Here is a 17,276-nt window from a genome sequence, read left to right as displayed (position 1 = left end):
ACCGTACTCTTGCCAGTCAATAAGACCCATTAGGGTACCTTTTACCTTATACCACCCGGGCCAAAGTGCTGGTGCAGGACTTGTGGAAAACCAAACAAGGCTGGGATGACCCCATCACTCCGTCTGAACTGGCAGATCAGTGGCTGAGGTGGGAACATGAACTGTCTGAGCTCCCCAGCATCAGACTGCCCCGCTGTTATGTGCCCCCTTGTGCGGACCAGTCGGGTATACACCGAGAGCTCCATGTCTTCTGTGATGCCGCGGAATGGGCCTATGGCGCTGTGGCTTATTTGCGTGTCCATGACAATCACATGCATGTGGCCTTCAACATGGCCCGTTCCAGAGTGTCACCAAAGAGACAGTTGTCAATACCGCGACTCGAACTGAGTGCTGCCTTATCAGGGGCGCAGTTAGCCACCACCTTGAGGTCTGAACTTACCATGTCATTGGCTCAAACTATCCTTTGGAGTAGGATACAACGGTGCTGACCTGGTTGAAATCTGAGTCGTGCCACTACAAGGTCTTTGTTGGCAACCGGATCGCAGAAATCCAGGAACTCACAGACAGTGATGACTGGAGATATGTAGACAGTTTAAATAACCCAGCGGATGCCCTGACCCGAGGCAAGAAACTATGTGACTTGGCTCGACCCAACTGCTGGACGACCGGGCCTCTCTTCCTGCAGAAGCCTGAAAATTGCTGGCCTGTTGCCCCTGATGTTGCCCACCCATCACCACTCGCAGACCGCAATGAAGTGAAGAAAGCTGCTTTGTGTCTGAATGTTTCTGCTGCTACCAGTACATTGCCAGACGTCTCCCAGTATCAAAACTGGAGTGACTTCATCATCGCCACTGAGCAGGTATGAACTCAGGCCGACAAAGTCTCCACAGGGGCTGCAGCCGAAACTTTCATTTTACAGCAAGCCCAGGCGTCATGTTTCCCAGAAGAACTCGATGCTCTCCAGAAAGGGAAACCTCTCCATAGGCAAAGTCGTCTCCTCTCATTGTCTCCTGAACTGGATCAAGATGTGGGGTTGTTGAGAGTGGGAGGAAGACTACGTCGATCCCAGGACCTGGACCCCGACATCATTCACCCAATTATTCTGGACCCGAAGCATCCTACTACGCAGCTCATCATTAAGGACTATGATGAGTCCCTGCTGCATCCGGTCCCAGAGAGGGTCTTTGGAGAATTGAGACGCAAGTATTGGATCGCAGGAGGAAGACCAGCCATCCGTAAACATCAGCACAGTTGCAGGGAGTGTCAGAGATGGAAATCCTCTCCTGAAGTGCCGAAGATGGCTGATCTGCCCCCGGCGAGGCTGCGTCTTTTCAAACCACCATTCTGGTCCACCGGGTTGGATTGTTTTGGACCCCTTATTATCTACCAGGGCTGTAGAACAGAAAAACGCTGGGGAATCATCTTTAAGTGTTTAACTACTCGTTGCTTACATCTTAACTTGCTAGGAAGTTTGGATGTTGATGCCTTTCTCCTAGCTCTCCGTTGCTTCATATCACGTCGTGGCAAGCCCTTGGAGATCTGGGCAGACAGAGGAACAAACTTCCGTGCTGGGGACAGAGAACTGAGTAAATTCTTCCAGGCGATGGAACCCAAGCTCCAGGAACACTTGGCCAATCAGCAGATTTCATTTAACTTCAATCCACCAGGAGCTCCACACTTCGGTGGAGCCTGGGAGCGTGAAATCGGATCAGTTAAGAATGCCCTGCGAGTGATTCTGGGAAAGCAGACCACCTCTGAAGTTGTCCTTCAAACTGTCCTGATAGAGGTAGAAGGCATCATGAATTCAAAGCCTCTAGGTTATCTTTCCTCAAACGCAGCGGATCCTGATCCGATCACTCCCAATTTGCTCCTGATGGGGCGGCGGGATGCCTCTCTGCCACAAGCCATGTTTGTCAGTAGTAAGCTCCTTGCGCGAAGGAAGTGGCGTCATAGCCAGATTTTGGCTGACCACTTCTGGACCCGGTTCATTCGTGACTATTTGCCTAACCTACAACCCAGAGGAAAGTGGATTAGGGAAGTCCAGAATCTCGAAGTAGGGAAGACTGTTCTGATCTTTGACCCACAACTGCCTCGGGCCTCTTGGCCAACAGGGCGTGTCACCACCGTCACGACCGGGAGGGATGGGCGTGTCCGGTCAGTGGACGTCCAAGTTGGCAGTCGGATTTACACAAGACCAGTGTCACGTTTGATGGCGCTTCCGGAGCTGGCAGAGGAATGAGTCTTTTTCTCAGGAGGAATTGATCCCAATTCCGGGGCGGCTATGAAAAGACTCCTGCCCTTCTATTCCCTTTCAACTCCATTTCGCTCTTTCAATGATACTTTGCCACCTGTCACCTGGCCACACCCACCTCACCTGTTGCCTATAAATTGATTGTGAACCCTTTGGCTCATTCTTTGCACTCTCTCCTGGCACTCTGATGCATAACTGTGTGCGTCTTAATGAATTACGTGAGTCCATCTATTAATTTGATTGTGTTTTTCTCTCTTTATGCCTTTTTATGATTTACTGTCACTCTGTCAACATGTGCACTGCTGATTGATTAATTTGTTTGCCAGACATGTGCCTTGAGCCATGTGGAAAGATTGTTTGTTTGAATTATGTTTTACAGTCTGTTTTATTGTGATTAGTACACTCACATCTTTGTTGTTCATTTATATAATTGTTCAATTTGTGTTGATTGATCACTGTCACCAATTGTATTATTTCTTTGTTGTCCCCTTATGCAGCACACAGACAATGCATTGACCCAAAGTCAACATGCATGATGCAATAAAATACTACTGGTGTTGAAAAAAAGTCCTTGCCTTCTCCCTGCCTCATTCATCGTTCCATATCATTTGACGTCTTCTGACCGAGACTCTGTTTGCTCACCAAACCTCACTCTACCTGAACCTTTTCCATCACCCTACAGTGCCTACAATGGCAATATGCCTGTTACCGCACTGATGATGTGAATCTGCACTGGTTTTCTGTTGGTCTTTCTGAACGGCTCTTCGTGTGAGGCGTTCCTCAGAGTCTTGAAGTAATATAATGACTAAGGGATTATTATTATAGTGTTGATTCACAGCATGCTTTAATGAATTTCTTCAGTGAGATAGATATTGTTTATTTTGTTTAACAGGTGTAATCAGAAGAGGTCATTTTATAGCTTCCTTTCCATTCTTAAACCTCTCGGGACACCTAAAAAAGTGTGTGTGTGTCTGTCTGTCTGTCTCCCTGCCCGTCTGTGTGTGAGTGTGTGTCTCTCTCTCTCTGATTCTGTGTGTGTGAGTGTAAGAGTGTGTTTGTGTGTGTGTGTGTGTGTTTGTGTATATGTTTGTTATATACTGTGGTTTAATAAACTTGTTTAAAACAAAAATAACTGTTCACGTGAAAAAAATCCTCGGTTGCACAGATCCAGTTAAAAACATGATGCCTTTATAAGACCTAAATATCAAGTCAAAAAATCACATTTATCACAAAATATTGCATAGTATAAATGCTGACGTAGGTCAATATCCTGTTTATGTTTTTGGCTTTGTCCTGTTTCTGAGGTAGATTCTGTGAAGGTTTTCTTTATTAAGTAGCGTATAAAACACTTATAATGCACATGAAGGAACAATCTCAAATCATTGCATTAGGGTTGTATTTGAATAGCAAACTATAAATGCTGATTCATGCGGCACAATTTGTTTTTCTCGACCTTGAACACATTGGACTTTAGAGACAAGTCAACAAATACGCCTAACCATTTTCCAGAGGTCTGATTGGCTGTTGGAGGTGTCATCCTGGTTATATGTGAGGGAGCTATGAAGGTAAAAGAGTAGCAAAACTTGAGAGTACGTAGATGTGAATTTGAGAACTTGTACAATAAATATTCGTACGTTTACGCTAAAATTTAGCGCTTACAGATCGAGAGAAAAAATCATGGGCCAAACCGACTCATCAACAAAATCTCTTTATAACCAGTCTTTAGAGATGCCATGCCTCTTACCAGATATAGGCATAGATGAGTCTCTGCTGAAATATTCTGGTCTCGACTCTAACGCTGAGCTGCAGGCTTACTCTAATGAGATGCTCAAAGTGGTGCCAGGTTACGTCCAGAGTTTAGGATCTGCCGTTGGTGCACTGAATTCAGTCCCGAATGCTGTTGGTCTTGGAGCTTTAGTGATTTCCTTGATCTTAGAGCTCATCATCAAGAGCAGCACTCAGACAGGTGATAACACATACAGCCTGTTACGACGTGTGTTTGGGGAAGAGAAAGCTTCGAGTGTCCGGGACACAATGTCAGAGTATCTGAGACGTCATCGCATGTACATGAAGAATAACCAACGATTACAGGGGGAAATAAGGAGACTAGAACAGCAGCTGAGCAACCATCTCACCATCCTCAGAAACTCCCTGCTGCATGACGGACAGATGAGCAGCCGTGGGTTCAAGATCTGGGTCAACGGAGCTGCCTTCCACGTCCTGATGTTGATCCATGAGGCTCGTCTGGATATGCAGACTGGTGAACCTGCATCAGACTATCTTAATGCTATCGAAGCTTCCATCGACTTGTATTTACAAGACCTGGATAACTTACTGGAGAAATACAAGACTTACAAGATCAAGTCTGGCATTATCAGGTATGAGCCTGCTGTCGCTAGCGGTTACATGGGCGGTTTTGTATACGTTCCAGCTAAATGTTTTATTAAAAATTATGAAAACAAAAACTGTTTATTATATATTGAAGAGAACTCTGAATGTCGTTCTCCAGAAATTTCTACGACTTTTATGGATGTTGTTTACTCAAATTATGAACCGATCAAAGGTTTAAAGAGTTATTTTTTAAATAACAAGAACAACCTCAACTCTCTAATCCATGAACGTGGTTCATTCACTCTGCCGTCGGCAGCAGGCTAGTCTAGATATTTGAGTTTAATGAACATGACACAGTAAAGGACAAAAAATAATGTCAAGGAAAACAATTGTAAGATAATTGTTTGTTTGTGAAGACTCAAAATTTCATCATTTAATATTGTTTTTAGCATTATTACTTTTTAATAATATTCATAATCAGTAGTTTTATATCGGTTTTATAATTTTTATATACATTCATAATCATTTGTAATCATTCTATTTTATGAATCATACTGTTCACATACTGTTCTGAACACATACTGTATGTGAGGAGAGAGACTTTTGAGTGTGTGCGGGAATAGTTAGAGACTGAAGTATATGCAGTGTATACTCACTTATGACCTTATGTTAATAAATAAAATACACACTGTTTTCAAATACAGATTGTTTATTTGTATAAAACAATACATATGTCTCAACAAATATATTTTTAAATTACAAACTATATATTGGGGAGTCTAGCATTTAATGTAAATATGCATAATTGTGTACATAAATTCAAAATACACAAGTGCACAGACAACACACATATTGAATACAAAACCTATGCAAATATGTACAAACAATACACATTCAAAACCTACACAAGCATGTACATAGAGTACAAATAGATCAAATACTGTATAGCACAAAAACTACACATTAAATTCCTATACAAATATGGACAGAATACACAAATTCATAACATTAAATCCTAATCACAACTTTATTAAAAGGTCTTCACTGTACACTGAATGCATTGATGTGTTGTTGTAAACATACTTTGAGTAATAAAACTACAAATACATATGTTGACTACTGGATCCTAATGATGATGATGATGATCAAAGTTCTTGAGGCAGCAATGTGTTGAAGGATATATTAAAGTTTGATGAGTGGTAATACTTTATGATACTGTTTCTTACTTAGAAATACTGTTAATATTTAATATAATATAATACTGTTTTTTTCACATAGCAGCAAAATAGACTTAAAATACATTTTTGGTCAAACAGACTTCAGAAATATGAAAAAATAAACAGTTAAATGTCTTTTTTTTATGTGTCCACTTACAATCGAAATAAAACATTGTGCTTTGGTAAAATAAAGAAAATAAACAGGGTGTGCTTTCTGCCTCTCCGTCTCCGTGAACTTTTTTCTGGAGCACGTCTCTAAACTTAAACAAAACTCAGCGAATACTATTCACCCAGGCATGAGCTTTATAATCATTTAAGTGTGTACTTAAAACAAATATTCTCAGTTTATGTAATCTATTTAAAAAGAGAGAGATGTCAGTCGTTCTCATTTCAACTCATTTCAGCTCATTATAGTTCATTATCTGTTAATGTGACCACGCCCACGGAGAGCGCGCACTATTCAAACGCAAATGTTCTGAGGCGATACATGCAAACGTGTCAACGCCCACACAAGCTCGATAAAACACACCAAGTTTAATCAGATTAATGTACTATGTCGTCTTGCTAGGCTGTGAGGAATAATCCTGGGTAATTTACCTCAGAAGTGCTGGTTTACTGCATAACTAATAAGGAATTATTGAAGAACTAATAGGTAATTCTTCATTAACTACTTCTTGTTAACTACTAAGGAATATGTGTTAAGGTATGTAATATAATTTAGTTCTAACAGTTAGTAAATCAATAACTAATGAATTCTGTCATACCTCCTGAAGAACTACTAATTATCTACTAGTCAAGTCAAGTCAAGTCATCTTCATTTATATAGCGCTTTTAACAATGGAGATTGTTTCAAAACAGAGATAAACATACAATTTACGGTAACAGAGATTGTTTTGGCTTTATAGCGTTTTTTGAATAATGTTATTTCCAGCTAAAGTTGGTTTTGATTGATTCACTTCCAGCAAAATTATCATTTGTTATTACATTAGGGGCCACTAAGACGACGGCGTTCTCTCTAAACAGACAGACTTTAAACGCGAACCTGTGACCTGATGGCGTTCACATGCGCATTAAAAATTGATTCTATAGTTAAATTCGTTTGAATATGTGTGCGCAGGTTTGTAATTTCCCAACAAACCATGCCTAAACAAACTACTTGTCTTGCCTATAAATTTGATACAGAATTTTATTTTATCACTTCGAGGTACGCGGACCGGATTTTCAACAACGCTTTATCTGTAGAGTGGGAAAGGGATCCTCCATAGGGAGAGGATAGTGGACACTTCAGCACTGCATTGTCATCGGGTCCAGGCGAAGCTCCTTTGTCAGATCTGGATACGGCCTGGATCCGGCAGGCTGCAGGAAAACCTTGGGATAAACAAAGACACTAAAGTTAGCGTAGATGCCATTCTTCTTGTGATGTAACGAGTACATCAGGATTTATGGGAAGTGTTCCCAGTTCCGGCTGACCTAATCTATGCAGCCTAACATTGAATTATCGAAGTCTATAATGTATTATGTGTATGCTAGGTCAAAGAGATGTGTTTTTAGTCTAGCTTTGAACTGACAGTGTGTGTCTGCTTCCCGGACAATGGTAGGAAGACTATTCCAAAGTTTTGGTGCTAAATAAGAAAAGGATCTCCCGCCAGCAGTCGATTTAGATATTCTAGGTATTATCAACTGGCCGGAATTTTGAGATCGCAATAGACGTGAAGGACTATAATGCGTTAAGAGCTCGCTCAAGTACTGCGGAGCTAAGCCATTTAGTGCTTTGTAAGTAATCAACAATATTTAAAAATTTATATGATGTTTAATAGGCAGCCAATGCAGTGTTGACAGAACCGGGCTAATATGGTCATATTTCCTGGTTCTGGTAAGAACTCGAGCTGCTGCGTTTTGAACTAGCTGTAGTTTATTTATTAAGCGTGCAGGGCAACCACCCAGTAGAGCATTACAATAATCTAGCCTTGATGTCATGAACGCATGAACTAATTGTTCTGCATTTGTTAATGAGAGCATATGGCGTAATTTAGATATGTTTTTAAGATGGAAAAATGCGGTTTTACAGATACTAGACACGTGACTTTCAAATGAGAGATTGGTATCAAAGAGCACACCCAGGTTCCTAACCTAAACAAACTACTTGTCACTACTTGTACTAATTAAGGTTCAAGAAAAATAACTAAGAAGTAACTAATGAACAGTCATACAAAACTACATTGAGTTGTGACCTTTCTTATTCACTAATGTTATTAATAGAAGTAGCAATTTTAACAAATACATATAATGTTAAAGCTAAATGTTTGCCTGTGTGGTTTTGTGAGTGTGTTCTGTCAGCCCGTTCTCATCCCAAGGTGTCATACATGTGACGCTTTTGACATCTCGTCTAAATCCGACGCACATGGCATCCTTTAGCGTCAATATGAGACGCAGATCCCAAGGCGTCATAACCGTACCCTACCCCAGACCTAAACCTACCCATAACAGTGCGTGTTATATTGACGCTAAAGGATGCCATGTGCGTAAGATTTCGACGAAATGTCATATGGTGTCACCTATATGACGCCAAAGGATGAGAATGTGTTGGTTCTGTAAGAAATCAACAGAAAGGAACCATACACAAGTGCTTTGCCATAACTAACCTCAGATTAGTTTTATATTGTAGTACTGTGTGTCTGTTTTCCTCAGCATAGAATGCCATTGAGTAAATTCATGTATTTTAGGCAACGACTGAGGGGAACTGAAAATATAGGGAACTTATTAGTAATTTATAAATAATTATTAGATAATTCTTCAGGAATGACTGAAACAGTATTCTAAAGTGAAAATATAGGGAACCCCTTAATAATTAATAAAGAATTATCAAATAATTATCCAGGAATTAGGCAACTGATAACCTGAAACAGTATTCTAAAGTGAAAATATAAGGAAATTAATTGTAAATTAATAAAGAATTATTAGATAATTCTTCAGGAAGTACTTAGAACCTGAAAAAGTATTCTAAAGTGAAAATATAGGGAACCCATTTATAATTAATACAGAATTACCACATACTTCTGACTTAAATCAAACTTACTGTAAAAAACAAAAACACACTATGAATGTAATGTACATTGTGATAAGTTTTGCTAATGAAATAAAAAGTTATTTGCAGATCAATATATCCTATAGGTAAATGTCTGCACTTATCTTTCTTATTAGAGCTGAAGAATGACTAAAACTGTCTAGAAGTAAATCAGTGCCTTTTACTTTTCAGGTAGGCTACTTTAAAAATGAATTACCTTTGTACTTTTACTAAGGTCATTTTGAAAATGAATAGGCGTAATTATAATTTTACTGGAGTAATATTTTATTGTGGTAGCTGTACTTTTAATCAAGTACTTGATTTGTGTACTTCATTCACCACTCCACTGCTAACACACACTCACCTAAAGGATTATTAGGAACACCCAGTAGCGGTTTTAGGCACGGGCGAACCGGGCAGTCGCCCGGGGCGGCATTTTTTCATGTCACGTGGGGGGCGGCACGAGCAGTTAAAAAAAAATCCTCTGCGCCGAAGGTTTTCTATTTTCTATCATTTCAATTCAATTATTGGTAATGGCGCCCCTGCTTGCAGAGAAGGTGCCGTCCGTGCGATGTCAAGGGAGTCTCCTGATTGGAGGTAGCTCCATGGGCCGTTCACGTATAGAGTCTTTTGCGCGCTCAAGGTCTTTGTTTCAAATGTAGGCGCACGGGAAGCGCGCTCATAATTGAAGCGACACGCTCATTTTTTCCAGGAGCAGCGAGAGTTTTTCTGTGGTGGAAATCCATTAGCTACTAAAACTTCTTTGTCGTTGTGGAGAGCGCAGTGCATGGTTGTATATCAACGACAGCCATGGGAAAATCGGACCGAATTTTACTATTAATTAGGGGTGTAACGGTTCACAAAATTCACAGTTCGGTTCGATACGATACACGTGTCACGGTTCGGTTCAGTACGGTTCGGTACGTTTCCGATACAGCAAAAAGAAAGAAATGCCAGAGAAATTTCCTTGATTTAATTTTTTTATTATATTTTTATTAAAACTAGGGCCGGGACTCGATTAAAAAAATTAATCTAATTAATTAGAGGCTTTGTAATTAATTAATCGAAATTAATCGCATTTTAATTGCATAAATATTTGACCTGAGAACAGTGAGAAGTAATTTTTTTCACATGGATTTTTAGTATACCATTGAATAATGACAATACATAAGCTTAATCAACAACATATTGTTTATTTTTGTTCAACTAAGTCCAGCAGACCAGTGCAATTTTTGCCATTAAGTGTAGCAATAGCTACACTAATAGCAATAGCGAATTCCTTGTTGCATAACTTGCAACCATGCTGTTATCGACGATTCCATCCGTTCGTTTTTTATAACAAAATTTCCCATCCACGGGGCCAACCAAAGCGATGTAGGCGATCTATGAAGCAAGCGATCTCGTCAGCTTCTTAATCATGAACGCTAGTTGGTGCTCCAGTATAATCGGTCCGCCAAAACTCATCCAGTGAGAAACGTTTCGCGGTGCAAAAATAAGTGCGATTAAAATTATTTTTTGTGTAAATTAACGCGTTAAAGTCTGTAATTAATTAATCTTAATTAACGCGTTAAAGTCCCGGCCCTAATTAAAACTAACATCATTTTTTTTTTACTTTGAGCAATGATGGAGCTATACTTGACTTTTCTTAGGAGCTTATAAAACAAAACAGCTCCTTGGACAAAATGAAATATAATATTGTAGTAGTTATAAACAAAAGTTTATTTTAGTTCAGATTTACATTTGAGGGCAGCAATTGTATTCATAATGTCAAAATAAAACCGACGTGATGTTACTTGAAAGCATTATAGCCGACTATTCCTGCCACACTTCCATGGTTACAGTTAGTAGTGTTACTACAGTAAACCCATGGTGAATGTTGCTGATCTGTGGACATTGGATAGTTCATTCATGGCACAACCAATTCCTGGTTTCCACGTCAGCGCTGTTTGATCCGTTAATAACGGAGAAATGTGAATGTGAATCTCGCCCAGGGTGTAATTCAATGTAGAACCACCACTGGGAACACCTGTTCAATTTCTCATTAAAACAAAAATAACTATTCACGTGAAAACAAATCATTGGTTGCACAGATCTAGTTAAAAAACATGATGCCTTTATAAGACCTAAATAAAAGTCAAAGAATCCCATTTATCACAAAATATTGTAAAAAAAAGAAAGTCAATATCCTGTTTATGTTTTTGGCTTTATCCTGTTTCTGAGGAGGATTCTGTGAAGGTTTTCTTTATTTAAGTAGCTTATAAAACACTTATAATGCACACGAACGAACAATCCCAAATCATTGCACTATAGGGTTGTATTTGAATAGCAAACTATAAATGCTGATTCATGCATCTTACCAGATATAGGCATAGATGAGTCTCTGCTGAAATATTCTGGTCTCGACTCTAACGCTGAGCTGCAGGCTTACTCTAATGAGATGCTCAAAGTGGTGCCAGGTTACGTCCAGAGTTTAGGATCTGCCGTTGGTGCACTGAATTCAGTCCCGAATGCTGTTGGTCTTGGAGCTTTAGTGATTTCCTTGATCTTAGAGCTCATCATCAAGAGCGGCACTCAGACAGGTGATAACACATACAGCCTGTTACGACGTGTGTTTGGGGAAGAGAAAGCTTCGAGTGTCCGGGACACAATGTCAGAGTATCTGAAACGCCATCGCATGTACATGGACAATGACCAACACTTACGGAAGGAAATAAGTAGACTAGAACAGCAGCTGAGCAACCATCTCACCATCCTCAGAAACTCCCTGCTGCATGACGGACAGATGAGCAGCCGTGGGTTCAAGATCTGGGTCAACGGAGCTGCCTTCCACGTCCAGATGTTGATCCATGAGGCTCGACTGGATATGCAGACTGGTGAACCTGCATCAGACTATCTTAATGCTATCGAAGCTGCCATCGACTTGTATTTACACGACCTGGATAACTTGCTGGAGAAACACAAGACTTTCAAGATCAATTCCCTTTTCGTTTTCAGAAATATCGTTCGCAGTCACTCTGGCGGCGTTGAAATTTTCATTCCAAGTGCATGTTTTTTGAAAAATACGGAAAATATAAACTGTGGCTTATTATCGGCTAACTTTGACTGTAGTTCTCCAAAAAGGGTTTCGACTTTTATGGATCATGTTTACTCAAATTATGAACCGATCAAAGGTTTAAAGAGTTATTTTTTAAATATCAAGAAAAACCTCAACTCTCTAATCCATCAACGTGGTTCATTCACTCCGCCATCGGCAGCAGGTTAGTCTAGATATTTGAGTTAAATGAACATGACACAGTAAAGGACAACAAATAATGTTAAGGAAAACAATTGTAAGAAAATTGTTTGTTTGTGAAGACTCAAAATTTCATCAAACAGGGCATGAATAATCATATACTAATACCTGAATTAATAGTTACTTCAACATCAACTCATGATTAGTGAATATATTAACTAATCATGAACCAACGAAGAGCAACTCTTAACTACAACAGGAGTCATACTAGCTGTGTTTCCACTGTCGGGCCAGGGCCAGGGCCAGGGCCGAGCCGTGCTAGTGCGTGCCAGTCGCGTTTCCACTGTCACTTCCGTGGCTTGATCAAGGCTTACTCGGGGCCAACGGCCAGGATTTCTGGCTCGTCGAATACCTTGGGCCAAAGCGGGCCAAAGCGGGCCAGCTTGGGCTAGAGGCGTGCTCAAGGCAGGGCCGGCGATTGCTATAGGCGAACTAGGCGGTTGCCTAGGGCGACAAATGTGTTGGGGGCGCGGGCGCCCTCTAGTGTCGCCCTTGGCCTATTTCCCACAGAATTAGAATGACAAGGGAAACAAAAACATGTTTATTAAACATCCTAAGGCGCCCCTCAGCCATACGTTTAATTACTTGTCAACCTGATTATTAGATTGAATGGATGATTATTGTCGATCATTTCCTAAAGGGGGGGCGGGGGTTAGTTGCGTTACGTTACGTTCTATGGTTACGTTAGGCAAGTGCTCGGCTGCTGCGCGCGCTGATCGAAAATGAAGCGGTCTAAACCCTCTGGTGCACAGGGACGAAAACGGAGAAAGCAACAAGATAAAAAGAAAGCCCAGTATAGAAGTAAGTCTTCTCATCTCAACCATTAAGGTGTCAAACGTTCTGGCCATCGGGACTACCGGGATATTCCCGCGGGGCCGACGTGCTTTTTGGGCCGATACATAGCCTATACTTTTATTTTTTTATTTTTCTATTTTTGTTTTAACGGCCCATAAAACTCGTTGGCCTACATCGGTGGCCCATTCGTTTTGTTTTGTTTTGCTTAATTGGCGGCGCTGGGTTACTTCCAAATATATAACTTTCTTTCAAGTTAAGAAATTTGTACAATACTTATGAAAGTTTCCTTTATTTTTCAGTGCATTTGTTTTACAATATAGCCTATGGCAATTACTGTCATGGGATTAATATTATATCTATTATTATGTAGTAGTGTAATGTAGACAGACACTGTAATTAAAAGAGGTTTGAATTTTTGTTCAATTTGCACACTGAATATGGTTTGGAGCTTTTAGTTTTAAACTCTCAAAGTGCACCAGATTGATGAATTTAACATTAAAATGCACAAAATTTTCTTACGGGGGAAAAACCCCCGAAACCCCCTTAACCTTGTAGCAGCCCAATAGATTAGTAATAATAGTAGGCCTAGTGCTGGTAGTAATTGTAATCTACTACAATTGTTATGGTCAGATAAAATATATTTGTACAATGCAACTATGATATAAATATCCTTGAACGTTCTTTGTAGCATTTGTATGAACAATTTATTGTTTAAGTTTTTGAGTGACTATAAGAGCATTTTTGTTTAAATAGGCTACTTATAATTTTTTAAGGGGGGGGGGGGGGGGGGGGCGCGCAAAACTCAATATCGCCTAGGGCAACCAAAGGGTTAGAGCCGGCCCTGGCTCAAGGTAAAAGGTGGAGTTTATCGGTGTTAGGGAAAGTTATGGTCTGCGGCAATATTTTTTATATCGCGCAAAATAATCGCTGCTCGAAATGGAGAATCGCCTGTACCGGTCTGTCGAAGATACCAAAGCTCTTCTGAGCATTTGGGCAGAAGAAAGGGTACAACGTCAATTTGACGGTGTGTGCAGAAACGAGGACGTTATAAAATACATCGTTGCTAAACTTGCTAAGCATTCAGCGAACAGCGCTTCAAGTTCGGGAAAAAATTTAAAAGTTGCGGGCGCAGTACAAGGCGATTAAAACGCACAATGGACAAAGCGGAGCCCAGAGAAGGAACTTTCCGTGGTTCGACTTGATGGACGATGTGGTGGATCACCATCGGTGTGCTGGGTCACCGTCCCTTGTCCCTTGTTAGTGGCGAGACAAGTTCGGACACTATAGCAGCCACGGCCCGTGAGTTAATATACATGCTATCCTAACTTAAAAAATAAATAAATTCATAATCAAGATCGCATTCAAGATCCAGAAAGGCGTGTTAGGGGCGGGGTTTAGGGCAGCGCTGCGGGGCTACTGGCCCGGCAGTGGAAACGCAAGCCCGGTGCTTGAGGCCACTGGCCCGGCTCGGCTCGCTGTTAGCCCTGGCCCGGTCCTGTCCCGACAGTGGAAACGCAAGCCCGGTGCTTGAGGCCCGAGGCCACTGGCCCGGCTCGGCTCGCTGTTAGCCCTGGCCCGGCCCTGGCCCGACAGTGGACACACGGCTAGTGATTCATGCATGAATTACAGCAGCCTTAAACATGTTAGTACATGTTTGACAGGTAATGCATTAATTAACGTTTAGGGGTGAACTAAATCAATCAGTCTCCGTAAGAAATAAATAAGAAGTAATCTAAATTTGAATTAAACATATGATTTAATACTGCCCTAATTTAAACTGTAATATCAATCTGCAGCTTTGTGACAAATAATTGGAATGGCACATGATTTGTTAGCCATTAATTACACAGAACCGTCTAATCAAACGTGGAAAATAGACTAATAACTAGCACTAATACATTTAATTTGATCTAAACGGTTTTCTGATTTTTATAGTTTATTTAGGGCTATGTTTAGTAATAGCTACTTTTCTTCCTGGAACTACAGTATGTAGGGTTTGTTTCTGGTGGGACACTCTTTAGTGGTATAATTAGTTAATAATTAAAGACATGTTTGCATGTATGTTGTATTTGGGAGGTTTCAGGAGGTTATGTACAATAATTAACCTGTTAAGCTGCAACCCCATTTTTGAAAAATCCCCAGATATAGCATACCCAAACTTAAACAGATACAGTTCATGAACCCTTTGTACTAAAAGCACAAGATCTCATTTGAAAGCTGACACCTGGAAGTTTATTGTAAATGTAGAATTAATTATTGTCATAATGAAAAAAAATAGTTATAAATAGCTTCAAAGTTTTGTAAAGTTATTATACATTTATTTTTATGAAACATCTTCATGAAAATAAAATTGAAGTTGGCATTGTAGCAATCTAGAAATGCACTGCAACTAAAGCCACATGTCTAACCATGTTATATTTAAAATCTGAAGATGATAAGTCTAAAACTCTGTATTTAGTTCAATGTTTTTCAAGATCATGTCATATGACTTTATTTTGATTACTCTAAAATGCAAACTGGTGTTTATTGTCATCTTATAAGCATCTATTCAGTCTATTGCCTCTATTGTTTTGTGATGCAAAAACGAGCCCCATTCAGTCTCAGTCTCCCCTGCGCATATTCACACCTCTCCGGCTTGGTTATTGTTCTAAATATGCTTTTCTTTTGTCTGCATTATAATCACTAACGACTAGCAATTCACACTGTTTCAATCCCTCATTTCTTTTATAAAAGTTCTCACTTCACAGTGAAACTGTATCAAATGCCCTTTTTGAAAAAAGAAACATTTCAGTAAGCATTCTTATTTAGAAAAAATCATAAAAATGACAGCGAAGTTAGGTAACGTTAGCAGCCTAGCAGGTGCACAGAGCTAGCTAGCATGTTAGCTTAGCACACCATCAATACACGACAATTTATGAGATTAAAATCATGTTTTACTCTAAACTTACTTTATAGTGCAAGTCGAGTGTTTTAAATAACTTTCTGTGATCTGATTTGGCTTCAGATAAAAAAATCTGATAGAAAATATATTATTTTATTGTATTCTGCACATTGTGAAAGTCTATTTCGATTAGCATTACATTATACATATAATCTATTATTATGAAAATACCTGACATGGCTCGAAGAACACAGGTAAATCAAATATCATTGCAATCATGTTTATTGTCTTCAAAACATCTTTATCTGCACTTTACAGCGATCTCTGATAGCTTTGTTGTCAGGCAGTTCCATAGACAGTATAAGAAGTGGACAGAGCCATCTCATTGGAACTCAGTTGAGACAGTTGAAGCCCATTTTTAGCGATTTTTGAGCACTTCCGTTCCTGACGCGCAGACTCAAACCGACTCAAACTAAGCTTGATGACGTGAGCAACCTGTCTGACAGACATTCATCTTCTAGTAGCTGTGCGTGAAAATTGCCAACGTTAATCTTGCAGAGACGGGGAACTTGAGCAAAGAGTTCTTTGGCGTGAGTGAGCAGGAGTAAGTATCCGTTGCTTTTGGGCTTCTCCCTTGACGGGACGTCCCCCCGATCGCCTGCGAGTTTCTCCTCCTGTCTGTACGGTCATTTCTGTACAGCGCGACAGAGTCGAGTGGTTATGACGCAATCGTTAGCCTATTTTTACTAAATCTGTTTCTACGGGGCCATAATGTAACATAGAAGGTAATGGAGCCCTTTATACATTGTCGTGTTTCTTTAGAAATAAATAATGGACAAATGGAGTCTTTAAACGCCTCAGATGTAAAGTTATTCGCTGTCAAAGTGACGCCAAAATGAATGGGAGTCAATGGAAATGCTAACGCAAGTGAAGTTCTGCTACAACATGGCGGCACCCGGCCGGCTTCAACTTCCGGTCGATGGATTACCCCCTTGGGCAGTTCCTGGAATGTCACATGGTTATGGCTCTTCTTCATGTGATCCATAAATGGACTTTACTGAACACACAGCGCCCTCAGACTGTCAGTATGAATTGAAAACACAGTACATCAGTATACAGCGCTCATAATGATTACATCGACGCATTTGGGTATAAATTCAATAAATATTATTCCTGTCTATAGAAATCTGATGTAAACCTTTGAGAATCTATCAATATTTCTCCAAATCTGCACATGTTTGAGCTAAAAGCCCTCAGGGACGTTGTTTTGTCAAGCGCTGTCATGACGATGCACGGGAGTTTTTTTCTGAATGAGACCGGCTGACGCTCATAATTCACATTAAAGGTAACGACTCGTTTTTTTAATTTCATAACTCCTGACACAAATTAAGACATAACTGTCACTATAAGTTTCTCAGAATACAATAGTGGTCAAATACTGAAAC

General features: G+C 40.1%; 1 long non-coding RNA gene across 1 annotated transcript; it reads right to left on the bottom strand.

The window, feature by feature from the left end:
* Positions 1 to 4,773: 4,773 nt before the first annotated feature.
* LOC130072111 (uncharacterized) lies at positions 4,774 to 5,511 on the bottom strand. Its single transcript, XR_008804075.1, has 2 exons — positions 5,475 to 5,511; positions 4,774 to 5,245 (listed from the first exon to the last, which is right to left on the bottom strand). It is a non-coding gene; the product is annotated as an uncharacterized LOC130072111 (long non-coding RNA).
* Between the last annotated feature and the right edge of the window lie 11,765 nt (positions 5,512 to 17,276).

The sequence above is a fragment of the Rhinichthys klamathensis genome, unplaced genomic scaffold (assembly GCF_029890125.1).
Source record: "Rhinichthys klamathensis goyatoka isolate OS25496 unplaced genomic scaffold, OSU_Roscu_1.1 h1tg000476l_1, whole genome shotgun sequence".
In the NCBI taxonomy this organism is placed as follows: Eukaryota; Metazoa; Chordata; class Actinopteri; order Cypriniformes; family Leuciscidae; genus Rhinichthys; species Rhinichthys klamathensis.
This window is presented reverse-complemented; position numbering and strand designations above follow the sequence as displayed.